At 36.2% G+C, this 16399-nt stretch overlaps 2 protein-coding genes and 2 long non-coding RNA genes across 4 annotated transcripts in view; 3 read left to right on the top strand and 1 right to left on the bottom strand.

Annotated features, from left to right (window-relative positions):
• Window positions 1-16399, bottom strand: part of LOC141339276 (uncharacterized) — a 727444-nt gene that overhangs the window by 179492 nt on the left and 531553 nt on the right. The gene's annotated exons all lie outside the window — the stretch shown is intronic.
• Window positions 1-16399, top strand: part of LOC141339282 (uncharacterized) — a 72973-nt gene that overhangs the window by 10808 nt on the left and 45766 nt on the right. The gene's annotated exons all lie outside the window — the stretch shown is intronic.
• Window positions 8857-10356, top strand: LOC141339284 (uncharacterized). The gene is made up of 5 exons (XR_012355923.1): window positions 8857-8957; window positions 9572-9643; window positions 9732-9800; window positions 9923-10099; window positions 10241-10356. It is a non-coding gene; the product is annotated as an uncharacterized lncRNA (long non-coding RNA).
• LOC141339285 (uncharacterized) lies at window positions 10887-11428 on the top strand. The gene is made up of 3 exons (XR_012355924.1): window positions 10887-11012; window positions 11103-11194; window positions 11313-11428. It is a non-coding gene; the product is annotated as an uncharacterized lncRNA (long non-coding RNA).

Genomic DNA, 16399 nt, shown 5'->3' with positions numbered 1-16399 from the left:
CAGAAACCACACACACACAAACACAGTCACGCCTATCTGTAACAAACAGATTGTGGAATAAATCAATGTTTGAACCAGAAACTGTTGTGTATCGTTGCTCTTTTAGTTGCAAAGGTTGATCTTTTGACAGTATTTCTTGTAAACGTTTATGGGTACAACTTTAAAAGTGAAAATGATGACTTGTTTGATACTTTAGAATTTCGCTTAACACATTGCTTATGTAAATTCCCCAATTCACTTATATAAATTGGAGGTGATTTTAACATTACTTTGGACAATTTCCTCGGCAGATGGCCTCCTCGTGCTCCTACTTCTTCCAATACCACACTTAAGGCCTTTATGGAGAAATTTGGTATAAAAGACATTTGGAGGGAGAAATTCCCTAACTTAAATTCCTTTACATGGAACAATAAGGCATGTACTGCCATGTCTCGTATTGATTATTGGCTAGCTTCTTGTAGCTTGCAGAAAGAATACATTTTAATGAACATTCTTCCTATGCCTCTGACAGACCATAAAGCAGTTTCTGTTAATGTTGGCCTACAACCTTTTTCCAACAACCTTAATACTGGAAACTTAATAATTCAATTCTGGACAACGAATCTGTTAAGATTACCATTCACAGTTTGATTGCACATTATTGGAATTTAGCTCAACTAAGTAATGATTATTGTAATAACTGGGAATTATTAAAGTTTGAAATAGGTAAATTTTTAAGAAATTATGGAAGTGGATTAGCTAAAGCCAGAAAACATGAAGAAAAAATATAATTTAAAAGATTACAGCTTTCACTCAAAGATCTCAGACAGTGAAAAAATGGAACTATTTACTCTTCAAAATCACCTAGATGATATTTATAAAAGGAAAGCAGAGGGGGCTTTCATTAGATCTAGACAAAGATGGCTGGAGAAGGGTGAACAAAACTCAGCTTTTTTTTTTTTCAACTAGAGAAACTAGAGAAAAGTCTTTCAAAAAATACAATTTCACATCTGAATATTAACGGTATTTTAACTCATGACCCAAGATCTATTGCTGGTTATTGTTCATCTTTTTATAGCTTTCTTTATGAATCTATAGGTTTAATGAAAAGGATACTTGATCTGATTTCTTAGATAGCCTTACTAATGTCCAATCTATAAGTGAAGACAAAAAAGTACTGTGTGATATTTCTAGTTGTATAGATCAAGTCTTACTTGTTATTTAGAAACTTAAGTTAAATAAATCCCCTCAAGTCTACTATTGATAATATGCCTTTCATTTTTTTTACGGAAAAATAAAACCCATTATATTAAGAAATCTGTAGTTATGAACACAACTGAAAATGGAGGTTTAAACTTTTTAGATTTTACCACTCTTAATTACACTTTTAAAGTTAACTGGATCAACATTTAAAAAAAAAATTAACTAGTATATGGAACATTATTCCTCACTATATTTTTTCACAGGTTGGAGGACTTCATTTTCTTTTGCTTTGTAACTACAGCATTCCTAAACTTCTGTTAAAGTTATCCAATTTTCACAAACAAATGCTTCTCTCCTGGAACTTAATCTATAAACATAACTTCTCACCTAATAGATGTTTTATATGGAATGACAAACATATTCTATATAAATCTAAAACACTATTTTTTTTTTTTTTTGAAAATTGGTTTTCTAATGATATAGTTTTGGTGAGCCAGCTTTTCAATCAAGAAGGTCTTCTGTTAACATTCTGAATTTGTCTCTAAATTTAAAATCCCAATCACTCCTAAAGAATATGCTGTAGTTATGAATGCTGTCCCCTCTGGGTTAAAAATGCTTTGTAAAAATACATGTCCACAAGCTTCTCTGCAATCCTTAGATCCTGTTAACACTGCTGTTGGTCAAGTTTGTTTCTCTTCTTCCTCTGTTAAGCACAATAATGGACAGGTTCGGGCCCTTTTTCAAAGGGATGTTGTCTCTAGACCTCCTATTGTAACTTTCTGGAATAGCTGTGTTGATGGTTTGATATGGCATACAATCTGGAAACTACCTCTTAAATATTTAATCACAAATAAAGTAAAACAAATTTATTTCAAACTAATATCTTGTAAACCAATTTAACTGTGATATTGATACACTATGTACATTTTGTGGTCAACATACAGAAACATTTTTTCATTTATTTTGGAGTTGTCCTTACTTAACCAATTTTTGGTCAGATTTCTGCACATTTGTAAGAGATGATATCATGCCCAGCTTTCAACTTTGTTTTGTTTGTTTTTTTTCACTTACGACAGGTCATTTCATAAGGAATTTAATATGATTAATCTGTTACTGTTGTTGGCTAAGTTCAGTATACATAAATGCAAGTTTGGCAATTATAAACCATTGTTTCTCATTCTGAAATCAGAAGTAAAGCAATACCTAAAATCTATTTACAGACAAATTTACTGACAAAGCTGCCAAGTGTATTAATGTATGTAAACATTTTCATGTTTTTATATAATTATTTTGTATGTATTTATTTGCTTTATTTACTTTTCTTTTTCTGTTTATTTATATTTTTGTATTCTTTTTCCCTTTTGTTTATGCCTTGCCTACTGTAAAATTGCTGAATTTGAGCTAATAAAATTTAAGAATTGATTTTAAGAATTGCATTAAAGAGCTCTTTAAATGGCATTGTTACTAGTAATAACTAAATTAGAGAGCTCTATAATTCAGAACTTACTAGTAAAAATACAATTGCAGAGCTCTCTAATTGAAATAGTTAGAATTGAATTAGAAAGCTCTCTAATATGCATTGTTACAAGTAAAAATGTAATTATAGAGCTCTCTAATTCAATTATTACTAGTAAAAATGCAATTACGACGAGTAACACTTAGAATATTTTAAGCTAAAACGGCTTGCCATATGCACGTAATTTCATGACAATATATTGTTTTTAAACTGACGGTGTGTTCACACGGGGCGCAAGCGTCAACGCTTAACGGAAGGCGTGGCTGACGTTTATGGTCATAGCAGCGTCAGCCAATAAAATGCTGCTCTTGAACAAGATGAACGTGATTGGCTGCCGCCTGGCCACTGTATTTGCATAGAGCGTGTTCACACGGGGCGCAAGCGTCAACGCTTCCCATTGACTTTGAATGGGTGACGTCAAGCTTTGCCGAAAGGAATTGTGGATCCGTCGGCGGCGCTTCACTCGCGTTGCTCGCGACAGAAGTTGAGAAATTTTCAACTTCTGCCGCGAGCAACGCCAGTGAAGCGCCGCGTCAGCCAATCAGATCGCTCTATGCAAATACAGTGGCCAGGCGGCAGCCAATCACGTTCATCTTGTTCAAGAGCAGCATTTTATTGGCTGACGCTGCTATGACCATAAACGTCAGCCACGCCTTCCGTTAAGCGTTGACGCTTGCGCCCCGTGTGAACACACCGTTAGGGGTGAGCAGGGCACAACCTAACGCGGGGTTAATTGTAACACGCGTGGTTTAAATATTTCCACACATGCTAGCATAACCAAATTTACGGTGTTTACTAGTTGCCATAGCCACACTATGCAGAGAAAAAAAGAGCGCCAGAATTCAAAAGCCTTTTGAAGATATCGCTGAATATTTATTTTACCATAGTATACATTTCTGGCTGAAGTAAACTTTTCATTTCAGTTTTTAATATTCATTTAAAATTAGACAAATCTGCTATTATTTTAATCTCCAATTTGTTATTTATCAGTTTAGATGCTTTATTAATGCTTCGCAAACCAGCAGAAGACACTAAACCTGTTTTAAACTCCAGTCGCGCAGCTGGGGAAAGATGTAACACTGTGTTACAATATTCCCCGCTGTTATTAAACTCTGCTATTCTATGACATTAGCGGTGCAGTTTACACGATTTACTTCTAAGGATTTTGATAAGATACCTCAAGAAACAGGTGAATAAAGGCTGACAATCAATGTTTAATGTTCAGAAGTTATTATTTCAAGTAATGTAAAGCATTTTGGCTGGTTTATGTGTGTCGTGTTCTATGAGAGCTGTGTGTGGAGGAGTGGAGTGTTCTTCTGAATGTCTAAATGTGTTTCATCTATCTGTCCACATTGTTTAGAACTAGTGTACAGCTGAGTGTTGCGATCAAAGCCGTTCAAAGCATTGTTGCGATGTGTTCATTTTCAAACTCCAAAATTCGATTATTTTTATTTTTTTTTAAAAACGTCATTACTTCATTTGAAAAAGTTAACACATGTATTTTACTGGCAAAATATTTTAGTTTGTTGTGTATATTTATTTCATTCGATCAGATAACATTTTAAGCTGTCATATGGTCGTGTTACAACGTGCCCCTCAGATGTTACAATGTACCCCACCTACGGGGCATGTTGTCACGTTTCACTTCCTTTCTTTTGAGGCAAATAACGAAAAACATATACACTGTAAATATGAAACAAAGCGATATTTGTACTAGACAAGTGTGAAAATAACGTGGATAAAAAACTCTGAACCCCACGTGGATTTACATAAACCGCGAAATTCAAAAAGTTTTAGGTTGTGCCCCGCTCTCCCCTACACTCTACTGGCCTCTGTCCATTTTTTTTTTTTTTTTTTATCCAGACAATTTTTTTCTGCATCTTATTTTGATCGATCAGCCGGTGTCCATAGCTTTCATTCAAAGCCTCGGGAAATGAACCACTTTTCAACACATCTGGCTGGAATGCTTTAAAGCTTCATGAAGCTTCATAACCGATCTGGTTATGATACAAATTTGACATGAAAAGCATCCACCCAAGCTCTTTTTTTTTCTTCATTGGATTTTAACGGCAGCTTGCATCTTGGGGTTGCACTACTGCCATCTTCTGGAGTTCAGTAATGCCTACAGCAACATGTCAGTCTTGTATTTACGAAACAAAAATGCAGATCAAGTATTTCCTTCCTTCTCCACCTCCACCGCATTTCAGTAGGCCTATGTTCTTTATTCCATATCCTGTTAGTCATATTCTTTACGTGTCTGTTATTATGTTCTTTCTCTCCATTTCGTTTTTTCTTTTCTTTGTGGATAATAATTATTTCAAAAGGTAGCTCCTGATGATTCCCGGCCATATCTACACAAGAGAGAGAACAAGTGACTAAAAAGCAAGGATCTCCATAGGTGAAATATATAATAGCTACTTCTTCAATATATGATTCAAAGTGAAACCTCTGTTGGCCTATGTAGATAGCAACCCAGTCTCATATAAAAACGTACCCTGACTACGTTGGTCCAAAGTGCAAAACGTAGAGGGGTTACAATAACGGCCCTTGAATTGTATGACTGTTACGTTTTTTGCCTTTTCTTTTCCTATTGTTTTACGTCCAAGTCACGTGACTTTCAAGATTCCAACCGTGAGAACAAAAAACATGGCGGACATTTCTCTCATTTTTAGTGAAAAACTCAATATTTAGAATTAGTTTCTGCATAAAAATAAGTTTTGATTACATTTCTAGCGAGAAATATATATATTATTTTCATAATATTCACTCAGTCAATGTACACAATCACTCGCTTGCTCGTTGTTGTGAAGATTTTTCAGATCTCGCCAGAATAATGTGAAACTGCAACGTTTTGGTTGCTATGGACGCTGCTATCGGTGGATGGATGGATGGATGGATGGTCTCACTCCCAGTCCCAACTCGTCATATATTGACGCTTGGTCAGGAACCCTCGGCGTCACTTCTTGACGAACAGGGAACCCCTTCAGCGTCACATTTAGACGTGCAGGGATTCCCTATAGAATCTGTACCGGAGCCTGAGGCGTTGAAATTTGACGTGTTAGGTATATTAAGCACGGGTCGTAACCACGATAAATAGGAATAAAAAAAAGAATAAATAAGTTATGGCAGGGCTAGTCAGTTGGCGGCCACAAGGTCATATTTATTTAGCTCGTCAACTGATTTTTATTTTATTTTAAAATAAAATAAACGCTGTCTGATATCAAAGTGCTGTCTGTGAAACAGCGTTCAGCGGTGACTTTAACAACGCTCCATAGCGCGAGCAACACCAGTATCCTAAGCACTTTAGGTGTTTTCTAGTTTTTATCGAAGGTTTATTGATATTGATGAGCGTACTGTATGTAATGTGCTGTGATTTTGTTTGGTTAATCAATGATTAATCAGCGCAATGCGATTAATAATAATAATCATTATTATTTAATTATTTGTTTGTTTGTTTGTTTATTGGTTGGTTGATTGATTGATTATTTATATTGTATTTTTATTTATTTATTAATAAGTCGATCAATCTGTGGAGCTGACGTCATTGTATGGCGCGATCCCAAGATCCATTGCGATTTTCCACTCGGTAAGTAGAACAGTTAATTGATATAGATGTGAACAATTTCTTACATTTTCGGTACAAAAAGTCAGTTTCAGGTCAAGAAGTTGTGTTTAGAACCTTTAGAAGTGCAAGGTAGTAGTTTCGTGATGCAGTAAATGACAGCAGACATTATAAAAATATAATTAGCTGCACCATATGTGTAACTTAGTATGCTAGTAAGTTAGCTAATTAAATTCAAGTTTGTTTATTTTTTTCCACATATAATAATGCAAGGTAATATGATAAGAGACTGCATGATTTTTATTATGTGTTTTCATATTACAGTAGCTCACAACACTTCAGCCAATTATAAATGTTGAGATGAGGAACAGTGTTGCCAGATTGGTTTGTTTTCCAGTAATTGTTAGAAATCCACACAAAATTATATAGTAAAAACACAAATCTTAACAATGGTACACAATACAAATGTATTCATAGCTACGACAATACTGTGGCTTATCACAATTATTTAATATGTCATAATAAAGCAAATTAAGTGTTCTTCTCTAAAGAAGGCTACTTTGTTTCGACATTGTAAACTGTTTTCCATGTCTGTCATTTGGCATAACAGAGTTATCAAAATTTCACCTGTCCAAGCCCATTTTATCCCATGTAGTACAACTCAAAACCAGTCAAAAACTGCCTAATCTGCCAACACTGATGAAAAAATAACTGGTAAAATTGTAAGAAATTCTGAATTCTGATTTTTTTCTCTTACCAGATCCTTCACATTTACCAGCTTTTCACTTCTCCTTTATTTAACACGACCCACACACAGACACACACACACACACACACACACACACACACACAAACCAAAGGCTCTTTTAAGAGCCACGTCCATTTTGTTAACCTGTAGTTGTCTCTCTGTAGCTCACTCACTCTTTCTCTCTCTCTGTCTGTTTACATCTGTAGTTGTCATATCTGTCCATCTTTGTTGTGAGTCTTTCTGTCTGTCTGTTTGTGTTTCTGCCCATCACCATGAGTGATTCAGAACTCCAAGTACAGTTTATGAAGCTGGATAACCTGGTTGATCATCATGAACTCAGCGATGAGCTCCAGAGTCTTGATGACTTGCTTGGTGAGCTGCAGAAACAGGAGGAAGCAGCACCAGTAAAGACACCTGAACCAAGGGTGCATTGGAGAAAAAGAGACATTGATGGAAACATTGTCTATGCAAGACCAAGGTCAAGCAGGAATCAGTCAAATAAAGGTCAGTATAATTGTAGATTCAATATATTAAATATCTACATTGTTTAGGCACTTATAAATGTATCAGACATGGAATATGTCAGAGAAACAATCAAACCAGAACTGCTCACTTGATATTTGACATGAAAATAAATTGATTACATACAGTGTTTGTGTAAAGCAGTATAAACTACACTAAATTATTGGTCTTTGTTTGAAGCAGTTTGTTCTGAGTGTCTTGTCAGTGGCCAACCAGCTTGTTTCTTTTTAAATGATCTGCTTTTACAGCAAGCAGTCTTATTTGCTTTTATCATCTATATGACAACTTATAGACAGATAACTGCAAGTAATTGGACTGTCCACATGTGGGTTTGGGAAATAAATGTCTGCTAGTCCTTTTCTCTAGCTAAACGTTAAACAGTGAGCTTATGCCATTTCATAATAAGGGAGGTAAATTTGTGCTACTAAGCTTGGGACAAGTTGAAAATGTTATAAAGGTTGTTTTTTGTTGTTTTTATCTGGTACAGCTGATCACGTTCGGAAAACTGATCGTCCCATCAATGCTCCTGACACTAACTGTGAGGTGACCTTTGCTCCAGAGACTGTTGGTGTGTACTTTTTTTGTGTAAATTACATTTTCAAAATCCAAAGGCACTCCAAGCAGTACACTTTAATATATAAGTGTTGTTTTTAAATATTCCATACTATTTTAACAGAGTGTTTTCTGCAAGATCTCCAGCACTCACTGAGCGATACCTCAGATGATGAGGCATCACCTCCTGGAAACTCAAGAGATGCTCTCCTAGCTTCCTCAAACTGGAGCATACGACAAAGTCTCTTTGCAGAGAGGTGGAGGGCAGAGAGACCCCGTCTGGTGAACACAGCTGTGGCACAAGAAAATGTGGCCCCACACATCTGCCAACAGTGTGGGAGTAATCCAGCTGCTGTCCGTTGTTGTGACTGTCGACCACGCCCCTTCTTCTGTGCTGATTGTGATGTCAGCATGCACACCAGGCATGTTCTCCATAACCGAGATGCCATGACTGCTGGATTCTACCAGCCATTGCCTCCAACAACTTTTGTTGTAGATAAGGCTCTTTCCCATTGTGGTAAGTCCTGGTTTATGACTGTACAACATAAACATCATTCTGAGAATCGTTAGGCCTCATAAGCTTAACTATTTAAATAATGCCTTTTTGTTTCGTATTGTTTGATATTGAATTTATGAGGACATTCCGTGTCAGTCAGCTTTTTGAGCAACTCTTGCATACTTTTTCAGCAATGTTCTTCATTACCATTGAAGCATTACAATGTATTACTCAGTCAATACAAATGATCTTAATTCACATGTTTGATCTTTTCCAGTACGGCTTGTACCTGTGGAGATTCCTGACAATATTTGCAGTTGTTCACCAGAGTCATTGAGGGTCAACCCAGGGAAGAATGTTGCTGTGATCACAATGAATGGTAAGGGTGTAAAGATAAGTGTTATTATATGGTAAAAGAGTTGGGCTTGTAACCCGAAGGTCGCCGGTTCGATTCCCGCACCGGCAGGAATTAAAGGTGGGGATTGTGAATGAACAGTGCTCTTTCCACCTTCAATACCATGACTGAGGTGCCCTTAAGCAAGGCACCGAACCCCAAATTGCTCCCTGGGCGCTGGAGCAATGGCTGCCCACTGTTCTGGTGTGTGTGTGTGTGTGTGTGTGTGTGTGTGTGTGTGTGTGTGTGTGTGTGTGTGTGTGTGTGTGTGTGTGTGTGTGTGTGTGTGTGTGTGTGTGTGTGTGTGTGTCTTTGTTCACTTCTCACTGCTGTGTGTGTGCACTTGGATGGGTTAAATGCAGAGGACCAATTTCGAGTATGGGTCACCATACTTGACAATATGTCATGACTTTCACTTTCATAAACATCTATACATGCTCTTCTCTCATAGGGGAGCACAGGTCTGTTTGTAAAATATACACACTTTTGAGTAATGTTCAAAAAGTAAATGAAATTATGTAAAACATATTTTAAGAATCCAAACCCTGATTAATCACATAAGGTTTACATTAAAGTGGATTTGTTTTTGATTTTTCCAGGACGATATGATCTAAGCATGCCTGAGTTGAGAGGCATACCAAGCCACTTGGAGTGGGCGACCTAAATCGAAGGTATTACTGACCTGCGACCCTTCACTTCACAATTTGACAATCCACAATTTATGCCACAGATGTCTTTTTTTTTTTTTTTCATTTTAAGAAATGAAGATGGCAGCACCAGGACTGTCCTGGCAAGCATTTTTAAGAATGCTGTGTCCGCTTTGGTCATGTGAGTATTGAATTTATTTATCCTATAGTGTTGTTTACTCTTGTATTGTGGGTTGAAAAGCTGTTTGATGCTAATGTATTTGTCGTACATTATTATCCGTTTTTTCCCCTTACTTCTAATAGACTGGCAAGATCTCCACAGACGGTTTTCAGAAGTTTTTTTGAGTGGGAGGCTGTGCGATATGAGGTGGATGAAATCTGCAAGGAAGAGCCCTTCATCTGTCCTGCGTGCACCCCAGATATGCTGGCAGTTTCAGTAGATGGAAACCTGAAGCATTACCGTTTCAAGAATGCAGCTAGGTACTCCAAACTGTGTATAATGTCACACTGTTGAAACAATATTAATAAGAAAAAATAGCTCTTTAATGTGCACCAAGTAAAATTATATTACAGCTACAACAGATTATTATTATTATTGTTTTTTTTTTGTTTTTTTTTTAGATCTGAGGAACAGGCCATCTTTGAAGACGTCTTTATAGCTAAGGATGAAGATGTGACAAGATTTGTGGACTATATTCACAAGACATCCAAACATGTAAAATTGTAGATGATTAGACTACATACAGGACTACATTTATCTTCTACTCAAGAGTTTGTTTAGAAGAGTCTTGTTTTTCTTCAACCCTTTTCCATATTATAGGTCAGTGGAAGAGGTGTTTGTGGAGGTGTGTGGTCAGCAGCCAGAGAGACCTCCCAAAGATCTGCCAGCAAGGTAGATGAGGAGGGACTAGAGCTTGCGGTGTGTCGGCATGGAGTGCTGCTCTGTGCTTTAAATATGTACAGGGGGGGAATTTTTGCATATCCCCTGTACCTACAAGAAAAGCTGGCCAGTAGGCAAATCACTTTTTTTTTGTATGGATGTGACCTGCAAATATTGGCCCTACCTCCAAAAAGTTGCAAAAAGCTGCCCAGAGCTCCAGCACCTTCTTAACATGAAGCCCTTCCTTTCAGTTTTCCATGCCAAAGCCCATGATTTTAAATGCGAGGTAGGTGAACTTTGCTATGTGATTATCAAAACTGGGCATCTGCAAATGAATGTAAAAACTTTCTCAGCATTATTTACATTATTTTTTTATTACTACTAATCAGGTGAAATGGAGTGGGGCGTATCAGGATGGGGCTGGTTTAACACTAGGGGAGGAGGTGGAACAGTGCAACTGCAATGCTTTTCTCTCCAGGATTGCAGTGACCACAAAACACATGTCCAAAGCAGGTAAAATGACCACATACAGTACTTCACTAGTTACATCATTACATAATAAGTGGGGGGAATATAGTAACATGATATTTTCTGTGTTTGCAGGACGCACAGACATGCTGACTCTCATGGCCATGCGCTGGAATCAGCAAAAGTTCAACAATTTGGCCACCGCACTGACCCGTCGATATCAGAAGGTAATGACATCAGTGGAATTTGTTTTAGATGTTCAGTAATGTGTTATTAGTGTTTGAAGCTGTGCATTAAACATTTGGTACTTGTTTTTGTACTATCTGTGATTATTTGTCATTGCAGACCACAAAAGCTCTACAAAGCCAGGTGCAAAACTTAGAGTCCATGAAAGTCGAACTGGCAGTGATAGAGAGCCAATTGGAAAGATTGAGTCAATGATGTAAAGGAGTGGGCAGACGGTGAGGAAATGGCCAGTATTTATATATTTCTAGTAATAGGTTTAGTCCTGAATAATTGTAATTGTTACTGTTATTGTAATTTTGTGCCACATATTTTTTCTCAGCAACAACAACAACCACAAATGATGTTGATGCCTTGGCCAGCCGAATTGAGGTGCTGGTGGCAAGTATCAAGAGGCGTTCCCAGCGTCTCTATAAAGGTACAGATGGCAACAAAGGTCGTGCCAGGATCCGCCGCAAGATCAGGGAGGAGAAGGGGATTCTGACATCAGTTGTAGAGAAATACAACAGAATGGTTCCAAACACAGACACTCTGTGCTTAGAAACCATTTTGTCTGGTGAGACAGCTTGGCCATGGCAGCTGCCACACAGTGGTATGTACACAATTCGTATACATACATATTTTTACACTTACACACATTACCCACAATGCCTTAAATGTCAGTTTGTCATAATTTTTTCTCATGCATTCTAGACTCTGTTGACCTAAGGACAAAAAGAAAGGCATTCGACATCATCATGTCAGTTAGGCGACTTCAGGAGGAGCAGAAGATTCTTGTTGCAGAGATTGGAAATATCTTTCAACTCGTGCTGGGACCCTCAGAGAACTGTTTGCTGAGACACTAAAAAGTATGTATTTGTAATATATAGCACAAACATAAGCATAGGGTTGCCCCCGACCAAATATTTTCCTGGAAAATTGACTCACTAAAGAGTCAGATCCAGGGCTGAGAAAGAATAAGTTATTTGAGCCATTACAACTGTCAGACTATTTTTATTTCACTGTTAGTAAGAGTCTGATTTTTTTTTTACTAACGTGCATATTCCTGTAACTACATAGATGACATGCCTAGTAATGAAAACATATTTTATTGTACCATAAGTGGCTGTGTAAGCCTTCATTACACTTATATGTAATTACTATCTAATAATTACAGGGACCAACCATCACCATGTTCTGTGGAGTTTGTTTGTATTTTTGTTTTTTCTGCAACTACACAGTCAATCCAGTTTAGTCCAACTATGACTTTTCTAACAGACTAACAATTTTTGCGTTACTATTAGGGGGCAGCCCTAATAAACATACACAACAATGATGAATGTTTTTAAAGTTTCTAAGGTAGGCCTAATGTTATTTTGTTATATTTTTGTTCTTTCAAGATTCGCAATGTGGCCTAAGTGAAGAGGGTTTGAAAGGTCTGCAGAGCATCATCCACAGGAAGCTACATAAAATCAGAGATATGCGGGTGCAAGCAAGAGAGTGTTACCTGCAAGTTTTGTCTGGAGCAGAGAACTTCTTAAACAAGTCGTCAGCTGATGACTATGACAATTTCTGGTGACGAACTGTAATCAACAGTGACCCCTTTTTTTTTTCCTTGACCGTGGCCTTGACCTTAAACCCTGATTCTAAAGAGTGTAATAAAATATGCTTTTCATCACCTTGTGCATCAACGTGTATTCTCTTTTTTTTACATACATAAAAATGTATGCATGCATGCCTCTACAACCAGTCAGTGGTGGAAATTAAGTGCATTATGGTAAGGCTGTAAGTACTGTACTGTTCTAAAGTATAGATTTGAGGTACTTGCTCTCTCAATGATTTGTTTCTTTTCATGCCACTTTTTAGTTGTACTAGGCTGCAGTTAAAAGAAAAAAAAAGCTTTTACTGAACTTGACAGCACATGAAGAGCTTATAAAATATGACATTTTGGTATAAATAAAACTACTCAGTAGTTCATACTTACAGTATAAGTACAGCCAAAACAAGTAGTCAATTGGCAAAAAAATTATTTGGTAACTAATTTGTTGATCATAAGTTGATCAAGTTTGTTGATCATTTTAATGTAAAAACATTACATAGTTCCATTGCATTTTTTAAATTTTTAGTTGCTTGACATGTTTAATCATGTTGAGGTTTGAACTGTTCACAGCATGTGTATTGGTATTCTTTTTTGGTAATGTGTAATTCTGACTATTTTCATAATACTTACAAACCAAATCAGTTGGGTAATGAAGAAAATAATTAGCAGACTAACTCATATTGAAAATAATCATTAGATACAGTAGATATCTACAAAATAGTTCAAAATGAGCTCCACCTTAATCAACTACAAGACTAAATAATCATGAGTTTTATGAGTAATAATGAAGTCAAGACCTTTATTTATATAGTGCTTTTAACAATACAGATTGTGTCAAAGCAACTTCACAGTATTTAAACAGGACAATAGTGTGTAAGTAACGCATTACTGTAAACAATCAATTTCCAGTTAAAGGCAGTTCATCAATGAATTCAGTGATATCATCATACAGTTCAGTTCAAATAGTATACGATATCGCTGGAAAATAAATATGATTCACAGGGGAAAATGGAATTTTAGGTCTTTAGCCCTGGGCTGAGAAAAAACAACTATGCCCACATATGCCTGTGTCCTAGTGTAGGGTGCTGTATAACAATTGAAACTTGTTTATGGAATAAGCAGATTATAGGGACATAGACAAGCAAGACAAAGAAAACCATTATGACAAGGAGGAATCATTATTTCCCAACATTAAATGCAAGTTCATCCAAAATCATTTTGCTAAAGGAAAAAAGAAAAGAAAGAAAGAATGAAAGATATACAGAAATAATAAACATGTTGCCTAGACATGTTACGTTAAAATATTTGTGTAAATTTTTACTGTATTTCTGAATTCTGTCTTCAGAGTCTCACAGTACCATCAAAACCTAACACAAGCATGTTGTAAATATAGAAAGGGGCAGAAATAAAAAAATGTTTAGGCATAAATGTGACAACACAGTTTGTTGTCCATGGTAAAGGGAGTACATCTGTACAGGTTTTATTGCCCTTCCACCCACAGGGGACCAGTAGAGCCTCCTGGTAGAGTAACAAAACTGCACATTTCAAATGGATGTAACTTAAAGTCCGATTAACATATCAAAGAGAAAATCAGCAGGACAACTAATTATGCTGTGTTTAATATATAATGTTGGAAACAGTTTTTTCACATATACAGAAAGTTTGTAAAAAAACGTTTTAAAAAGTGTTCTTAGTAAAATACCAAATTTCAACTTGGCTGTCAAATATATCATAAAAGCTTGCACAATAAACATATTTAGATATAACTTTATTCATTGAATATAGTATTTACTTAATTTAATTACTAAAAGATTTTTAAACTACATTACCCATAAGCCTTTTACACTCTATCGATGGGACGGGAAAACATGGCGCTGTATATTGTAGTTCATTAAAGTTTGTATTTACGCTGTAGGGTTAGGGTTAGGATCTCGGTAAATGGGTAATTTCTTGCAACACAGCAATGCCTCATTGTTCAGTGACATTATTACTTAAGTCATAATGACAGTAAAACGTAGTTTACAAAATGAAGCACCTTGTATTTTGGCCTAAAAGTTAATCCAGCCACAGCTTGTCAAAATCCACATCACACTTACTTCCAAATATGGTAATTACGGGATCTTCCGGATGAAGGTGGGTTATAACCATATAACAGAAGGGCAGTTAAATATTTATTTCTTCTCATTAAAAATAAAATTTCACAGTTATTGATTCCTATCTGTGTCTTACCTGATGTAGATTAGATTATTGATTAGTTAAGATAAGTGAATCTTTTTTCCAAAGCAAGGGCCTATTTCCATGGTATGAACCAGAGGGTAACTAATTTTGACAGCTGTATACTGTATGAGGAATAAATACTAAACTATTTCAAAACGTCTAATTTCTGCTATATATAAGCAGAAATTAGACGTTTTGAAATAGTTTAGTATTCCTCATACAGTATACAGCTGTCAAAAAAAATATATATATATGTACTTATTTCCCAAAATGTATCAATAAGTCAAAATCTAAATGTAGTGCTTAGTACAGTATCCTCTCTCAGCTAGATACTTGAAATTAAATACACGAAAATAACAGTTCAGTATAAAATTGAATGCAAATAAAGGCAATCAGTTTTAGAGAAATATAACAATTTAAATAAGCATTCTTAATAATAAACTTATTCTATTTTAGGCTACATGAAAATAAATATGTAAATGGGAAATATGTAACACTAAATATATTTGTTACGCCCCCGTCTAGGGTGGGGGTGCAACATGAAAGAGTGCAAGGACGAAGTAAATGAATTAACAATGTTTTAATGAAAATAATGAAATTTACAATACAGACGGGGAATTATGTCTTCAGGAGCCGACCAGGCCAAAATAACAAACAAAAATAACTAACAATTGAATACCTCTAAATTACCTATTTACAAAAGAAAATAAAATAAAATACAAATCACTTCCCTAACTCCCTGTACAGAAAAACAGTCAATAAAAGAATCAAACAAAAATGGCATCGGTCTCCCTACCTCCCCAATAATACTGTCTACAATTATTTAAAGATCAGCAGTCAAATTCAGTAAGGGCAATCCAGAATCAGAGTCAAAAACAGGCAGAAGTCAGAATTATAAGAAGGGCTAAGAACACTAAACAACCAAACTCACTCTGTTACACACTCAAATATTCACACACAGATTCTCAATCTTACTAACACAGGTGACTAGCTAACAGCAAGGGCGAAGTAACAAGCAAACAAGCATCAGAGCTATCAGAGCTCCAGCAGGAAGTGAGGGTGGAGTCTTTATAGGCAGCAGGGAGTCAGCTGACCAGGCAGGGTGTGGTATCAATTAGGCTACAGGAGCCAATCAGCTTCGTCCTGCACAGAAAGACACAAAACACTTCCCAAAACAAAGAAATAAAACAAAAAGGGACGTAACAATATTACTATATTTATGTTGTGGTATTTTTTCATGCTTGGCATAACAGACAGTTCATGTAAACTTACCTATACCAAAACTGCACTGCACAAATCTTTAAAAATAATGTAGAAACAGCATATTTGTAGCATGTCCTCTCCATGTTACACTACCTGGCTGTTACGCAGTTCATGACAAATGTAAAAGATG

Source organism: Garra rufa, chromosome 7 (genome assembly GCF_049309525.1).
Source record: "Garra rufa chromosome 7, GarRuf1.0, whole genome shotgun sequence".
NCBI classification, from domain to species: domain Eukaryota; kingdom Metazoa; phylum Chordata; class Actinopteri; order Cypriniformes; family Cyprinidae; genus Garra; species Garra rufa.
This window is presented reverse-complemented; position numbering and strand designations above follow the sequence as displayed.